Here is a 7905-nt window from a genome sequence, read left to right as displayed (position 1 = left end):
TAGGATTGGAACCCCTGTTTTTTCTTTCCATAGCTTGGTAGATCTTCCTCCATCCCTTTATTTTAAGCCTATGTAAGTCTTTGGACATGAGATGAGTCTCCTGAATAAAGAACGAGGATGGGTCTTGACTCTTTATCCAATTTGCCAGTCTGTGTCTTTTAATTGGAGCATTTAGCCCATTTGCATTTAAGGTTAATATTGTTATGTTTGAATTTGATCCTGTCATAATGATGTTAGCTGGTTAGAAAGCTGAAACTGGATGCCTTCCTTACACCATACACAAAAATTAACTCGAGATGATTTAAAGACTTCAATGTAAGACCTAATACCATAAAAACCCTAGAAGAAAACCTGGGAAATACCATTCAGGACATAGGCATGGACAAAGACTTCATGATTAAAACACCAAAGGCAATGGCAACAAAAGCCACAATAGACAAATGGGATCTAATTAAACTAAAGAGCTTCTGCACAGAAAAAGAAACTATCATCCGAGTTAACAGGCCACCTACAGAATGGGAGAAAATCTTTGCAATCTACCAATCTGACAAAGGGCTAATATCCAGAATCTAGAAAGAACTTGAACAAATTTACAAGAAAAATACAAACAACACCATCAAAAAGTGGGCAAAGGATATGAACAGACACTTCTCAAAAGAAGATATTTATGCAGCAACAGACATATGCAAAAATGCTCATCATCACTGGTCATCAGAGAAAAGCAAATCAAAACCACAATGAGATAACATCTCATCCCAGTTAGAATGGTGATCATTAAAAATTCGGGGAACAACAGATGCCAGAGAGGATGTGGAGAAATAAGAATGCTTTTACACTATTGGTGGGAGTGTAAATTAGTTCAACCACTGTGGAAGAAAGTGTGGTGATTCCTTAAGGATGTAGAACTAGAAATACTATTTGACACAGTGATCCCATTACTGGGTATATACCCAAAGGATTGTAAATCATGCTAGTATAAAGACACATGCACATGTATGTTTATTGTGGCACTACTCACAATAGCAAAGACTTGGAACCAATCCATCAATGATAAATGTCCATCAATGATAGACTGGATTAAGAAAATGTAGCACATATACACCATGGAATACTATGCAGTCATAAAAAAGGATGAGTTTATGTCCTTTGCAGGGACATGGATGAAGCTGGAAGCCATAATTCTAAGCAAACTATTAAAAGGACAGAAAACCAAACACTGCATGTTCTCACTCATAGCTGGGAGTTGAACAACGAGAACACATGGACACAGGGTGGGGAACATCACACACCAGGGCCTGTCGGTGTGTGGGGGGCTGGGGGAGGGATGGCAATGGAGAAATACCTAATGTAAATGTCGAGTTGATGGGAGCAGCAAACCAACATGGCACATGTATACCTATGTAACAAACCTGCATGTTGTGCACATGTACCCTAGAACTTACAGTATAATAAAAAAGTACTTTCTCCATAATTTCATTAAATTATTAATTTAAGAATCTATGAAATAAATGTAATCAAATTCCCAAGAGACACCATACCTAGTTTAGAAAGGCAAATTAGCTGAGTGACTGGATTTCTTATTTCACACAGAGATTGAGAAGGGGTCAGAAAGAATAGGAAAATTGGTAAATTTAGACTTAAGAGTAGAGAACAGATGACCGTGGGGCTTCATTTCTGATTTATAAGACAAAAAGAACCACAATCATGGATGATGAATAGAAGATAAGTTTAAGATTCTGCAACATTTATGACAAGGACTCAGGGAGGTTCATGACATAAGCAAAACTGTGTGTGTGTGTGTGTGTGTATTTTCCAAAAGGTTTCCAGCAAATTACCAATGCATTTCTGTGCCTTTTTTTTTCCTTTTCCTTTTCCCACACTGAAAAGGAAAAAAAAAGGCAAGGCAAGGTTCAATATTTTTAAATGAGTATGTTTTCATTTTTTACAATCGTCTTTGTCTCCAGTGGAATTTTCTTTTTTCTTTTCTTTTCTTTTTTTGGTGCAATCCTATATGTTCAAGAAAGTGAGAAAGCTCGGGAGCTGGGAAAGTTGCCTTTACATTCAGTCTGCATTTGGAAGAATTCCAAAGGCTAAAATATAATGAAGTGCCTATTGAACAAAGAGAAGCCTTTTGGAGAGAAGAACATGATGTTTGACAACACTGCTAGAGATATACAAGAAATTCGATTAGAGTTGTCCTCTCATAGGTATTAATATTCACATTTCTTCATAAAAAGTTAAATAACTTAGACTGAAACCAAAAGCTCGTAAGCAGCTGTGTTAGGGTTCTCCAGAGAAACATAAACTATAGGATATATATATATGTGTGTGTGTGTGTATATATATGTATATATGCCATTTTTAAATGCATTTTAAAAATATCCAGAGTATAATTACCTCAATGTGAGAATTAATTTCTATACTTTTTGTACATACTGATACTTAGTGATAGATTTTTGCTTATATATATATATTTGTGTATATACACACACATATACACACATATATGATCATATATATCATATATATACCTTGTGTGTGTGTGTGTATATATATAAACTCTACATGAATATGGAAGTGGAGACATTCCATGATCTGTTGTCTGCAAGTTGGAGATCTATGAAAGTTGATGGGCTTTTGTGGTTCAGAGAGCCAGAGAGCTGGTGGCATAGATTCAGTCTGAGCCTGAAGGCTCAAGAACCAGTAGAAGAGAGGGCAGGAGATGACCAATGATCCAAGTCAATTAATCAGGCAGAGAGAGAGCAAATCCAACCTTCCTCCACCTTCTTCTATTCAGACCCTCAATGGGTTAGATGGTGCCCACTCAAATCAGGAACAGACATCTTCTTTACTCAATCCAATTCAGATGGTAATCTCTTCAGAAAACACCCTCACAGACTCACCCAGAAACATGTTTCATTAGATATCCTGGTACTCCATGGCCCAGTCAAGTGGACACACAAAATTAATCATCATAAGGCAAAACTGGGATTTTGGTTCCAGATTAATTTTTCTATTATATACTTCAAGCATAAGAGAGCATAACCCATTGAGATACCTCCATCACACTCACTCATATGATCACTCAGTGAGCCAACAATGCAAGTAGGGAGTAATATAGGAAAAATCTAGCTAAAAATGTTGATAAATAGTTTTAAATTGTTTGGTTCAATTCATGTTAAATAACAGCATGCTGTGATTTTAAACTCTAAAATTAAAATAATTGCAGAAATGCAAGTACATAATATAGTACAATGACAAGTCTATATACATAGCCTCATCATCATTAGAACTTATCAGATTTGGAAAGCCATTTTTAAGTGCATTTTTTTTTTTTTCTTTGAGACGGAGTCTTGCTCTGTCGCCCAGGCTGGAGTGCAGTGGCGCGATCTCGGCTCACTGCAAGCTCAGCCTCCCAGGTTCACGCCGTTCTCCTGCCTCAGCCTCCCGAATATCCAGAGTATAATTATCTCAAAGTGAGAATTGATTTATATACTGTTAGTACATAGTGATACTTAGTGATAGATTTTTGCTTAGAAGATGAGAGTTCTTATTCGATTTGAATGTCCTCTATTGTTTGTACTGTATAACAAGTCATCTTTTCTCACCTACAAAGAAAAATTCCTTTGCAAATTAGTTCTGCTGCTGCATAAAGGTACCTTAGAAAATAGCGTAATTATAAATCAAAGGCCCATGATTATGTTAGTTGTAATACTAATCCCCAACATCATTTAACACCTTTCATAATATAAATCTTTATACACTATACCTCATTTAACAGCCATTAACACATTTTCTATCTCAAATCAAGTGTACCAACTAATAATGACTTAATTTTGTTATTTATCAGATGCGATTTTACATTATCAACAATCTTATATTATGCCTGCACAGTTCAATATGTAAAACTTCTGCAAAATATATTGCTCATCTCCTGATACATCATGTTGGCGGCTAAAATTTAACAACAATCAAATTCAGAATATGTTAATTGCCTTGCATTAGGTACAAAAGAAAATGTATCTTATTTATAAAGGTGTATTAAGATGAATTTATAACATCAAAAGATATTTAAGATGTGAAATTATCATAAATGTAATAGAACTTATTATATCTGTATTTTAGGGTTTTGCATGGACACATACATACACACACACACACATACACACAAAATACTATTGCAAAATATATTGACTAGAATAATTAAATGTAGACAAATTCCTCAGAAATTTAAAGTTAGTAATCTTAGGCTGGTAGTGACTTACTTATTCAAAAGAAATTCTACATTGAGCCATAACACCATAGCGAAATATGCAATAGGTTGCTTATTATTTATTTTATTTAATTGGTAGAATTCTAGGTTTCAAAATTAAGAAATAAGTAAGATTATTTTGGACATCACATTTAATTAATAATTTACTTTTACACTTAATTTTACTTCTGGTTGCTTCATGTATCTGTTAGAAATCGAGCAAATACAGTCCCTAATGTGTGTTGGGAAATTGTATGATCCTTTCCTGTTTTATGCCTCAGTTTTCTTCTCTGTATTCCAGTGATAAACATAGTATCAACTGTGTAGGTCTGTTGCAAAGATGGATTTTATCATTAAATATTTCCAATGTTAATGTTATTCTGATATAATTTAAACAATTTAATTCCCAATTTTCAGTCGATAGTATTTAGAAATGTAATGGAATATTATTTTTTGAATTTTTTTTTTTTTTTTTTTTTGAGGCAGGCTTACTCTGTTGCCTAGGCTGGAGTGCAATGGCATGATCTTAGCTCACTGCAACCTCCGCCCCCAGGGTTCAAGTGATTCTCTTGCCTCAGCCTCCTCGGCAGCTGGGGTTACAGGTATGCACCACCACGCCAGGATAATTTTTGTATTTTTAGTAGACAGAAGGTTTCACCATGTTGGCAAGGCTGATCTCGAACTGCTGACCCCAGATGATCGACCCACCTCGGCCTTCCAAAGTTCTGGGATTACAGGCATGAGCCACTGTGCCTGGCCTATTTTTTTAACTTTTATCCTGCTACTTTCAAAAAACCACTTACTAGGTCCAGTAGCTATTATGTTCATTCTTTAGTAAATTTTTGTAGACTTCTTACGATTTTCTGTGTACCTGCTCATGTAGCCTGAAAACAAAGAATGTTTCTTATTTTCCAAAGTACATGCTATTCATCTATTTATCTTGCCAACCTGAAATGATTAGGACCTACACTAAATTGAATAGAAGTGATGAGAGTGGGTATCTGCCTTACTGGATGTCTTAAGAAAGTGTTCAATAATGTCAGCTAAAAGTTTTCCTCATTGTTCTTTCTTTTTAAAACTTTTACAGATGACTTTTATTAAATGCAGGGACTCTTCTACATTTCTAGTTTGCTTAAGGTTTCTATCATAAAAATGTGGAATATTTAATTTTTTCTTCATTATCAAGGTTATCATATCATTTTTACCTTCATTCTGTTTATTTGATGAATCATATTAATTTATATTTAAATATTAATATATTCTTGCATTTCTAGGTACATTGTATTTACCCATGGTATGTTGTTTCATATATATGTGGAATCATGCATGAATGGATTTTATTAGCAAATTTAGAGAATTTTAGCAAAATAAAACTTTTAATATTTTTCATTTTTGTGTGTAAGGAATATTGTCCTCTGTATATTTTCTTGTAATGTCTCTGTCTAGTTCAATATCAAGATTTTCTTTTTATACAATGAGTATGTTTTAGCATTTCATGCTGTGAATTGGTTTATTAGTTACACTTTTGTTTTATTTATTTTTGTAGTGGTTTCTCTAGTGTTTATAATATGTGCCTTTAACTTATCACAATATACCACCTCATGCATATATTAAAACTCTTGCAAGAATATTTGCCCATTTTCTTTTATACCTTGTGATATTATTGTCATGTATTTTCTTCTCCATCTGTTATATTTATACAGTACAATTTTTATTTTTTGATGTATTAGGGTTCTCTGGAGGGACAGAACTAATAGGATACATCCATATTAAAAAGGGAGTTTATTAATGAGAACTAACTCACAGGATCACATGGTAAAGTCACACAATTGGCCATCAGCAAGCTGAGAAGCAAGGAAGCCAGGTATGGATCAGTCAGAGTCTCAAAACCTCAAAGGTACTTTTGAAAAGTACATTTTTTAAAATGAACTTCACCCACTGATTGTTTTTTTCAATAGTCTTCATTCCTTTCTTTTGTTCTCGTTTCTATCTAGTATTATTTTCCTCACATCAGAGGAATATTCTTTAGCATGTCATAGAGAGTAGGTATTCTCACAATAAATCATTACAACATCTGTTTGTCTATACAATTTTTAATTTAATCTTCATATTTGTAGAGCATTTCTAGGTATCAAATTCTAGATTTAAAATTGCTTTTTATTATAATTGTTTTCAGCATTTTAAAGATGTTGTTCCATCGTCTTTTGTCTTTCATTATTTCTGATAGCAGTCTTTTGTATGTCTTATATTTCTGTTTCTTTATATAACCCATTGCTGTTTTAATATTTTTCTTTATTATTAATTTTCAACAACTTGTGAGGTGTCTTGATGTATTTTTGTTGTGTTATCCTGCTCATGATTTGTTGGATTATTTAAATTAATAAATTTGCTATTTTCATCAAATTTTAAAACTGTTGATCATTATTTCTTTAAGTAATTTTTTTCTGATGTTCTACCCTTCTGAAATTTCTATTATGCATATGTTAGTTTATTATTAGACAGATTCCTGAGGTTCTGTTCATTTTGTCATTGTGTGTGTGTGTTCTATTATTATTAGATACAACTGCTATGTCTTTTGGTCAGTGATCTGATCTTCTATGGTATCTAATCTGATGCAATTTTAAGATTTTGTCCAGTGAATCTTTATTTCAAACATTTACTTTTCACATGAAGAAACTCTTTATGGTTCCTGTTGTATATCTTTTCTTTCTCTCATTTTCATGTTTTTCTTTAAATACATGTATATGTAGTTAATCTTTTCTACTATTTATGCTACATCTGTTATGTAAGGTTTTTTTTTAATTGATTGACTTTTTTTTCACATTGTTCTGCTTCTTAGTAAGTCTATTTACTTTTCCTTTGATGCTGAGCATTGTGTGTATTATATAATTGAGTTTTGAGATTCTAACTTCCTTCAAACAAAGTGATGAGCTGTTTTCTCAGGAAATGAAGATTGCTGATTATCAGTTTGATCCCTTTGAGACCCATGTCTCAGGAGAGCTAGACTAGCATTTTTCTGTAGTTATAGTTTGGCACTACTACCAGGTTGTAGCTTCTCTGCAGTCTCCACTGAAAGCCACAAGGAATCAGCAAGGTCTCTGTACTCTGGGGGTTTGGAGTTCAAATTTCTTCCTTCCTTTTGTAATCTCTAAGAATTGTTTAGCTTGTATACCTGTTTGCTTTCTTTAAGCTTGTGGGGTTTCACTTTCTGCATGTGTGGTAGTATTCAGCAAGGACTCAAGCATTCAAAACTCAGGACTACATCCTGAATTTTTTCTGCTTTTTTCCTTTCTAAAACTTTCCCCTTTGATTCATAACCACTTAGTTTCCCCAAACTCTGTCTCTTTAATTCAGCTAAGCTGCTGAGCGATGCTTAGTCCTTACCATTCTACCATATATTTCATTCGGGAAACTGCCTTCTAGCAAAAAGAAGTGTTGATGGTAAGGCTACCTCATTTCCTCCTTCTCTCAAGGATGACCGTTCTGCACTGCCTATTGTCTGATATCTGCAAATAGATTAGGATATATACCCCAACTCTCTCTCTCTCTCTCTCTCTCTCACACACACACACTCACACTCCAGCATTGAGGGAGCTTAAGTACAGTTTTTGTTTTGTTTTGTTTTGTTTTTTAATCCATCATTGCCAGAAAGT

Source organism: Rhinopithecus bieti, unplaced genomic scaffold, assembly GCF_001698545.2.
Source record: "Rhinopithecus bieti isolate Rb0 unplaced genomic scaffold, ASM169854v2 scaffold_28493, whole genome shotgun sequence".
Classification (NCBI taxonomy): Eukaryota; Metazoa; Chordata; class Mammalia; order Primates; family Cercopithecidae; genus Rhinopithecus; species Rhinopithecus bieti.
The sequence above is the reverse complement of the archived record's forward strand: the minus strand, read 5'-3'. Positions refer to the sequence as shown.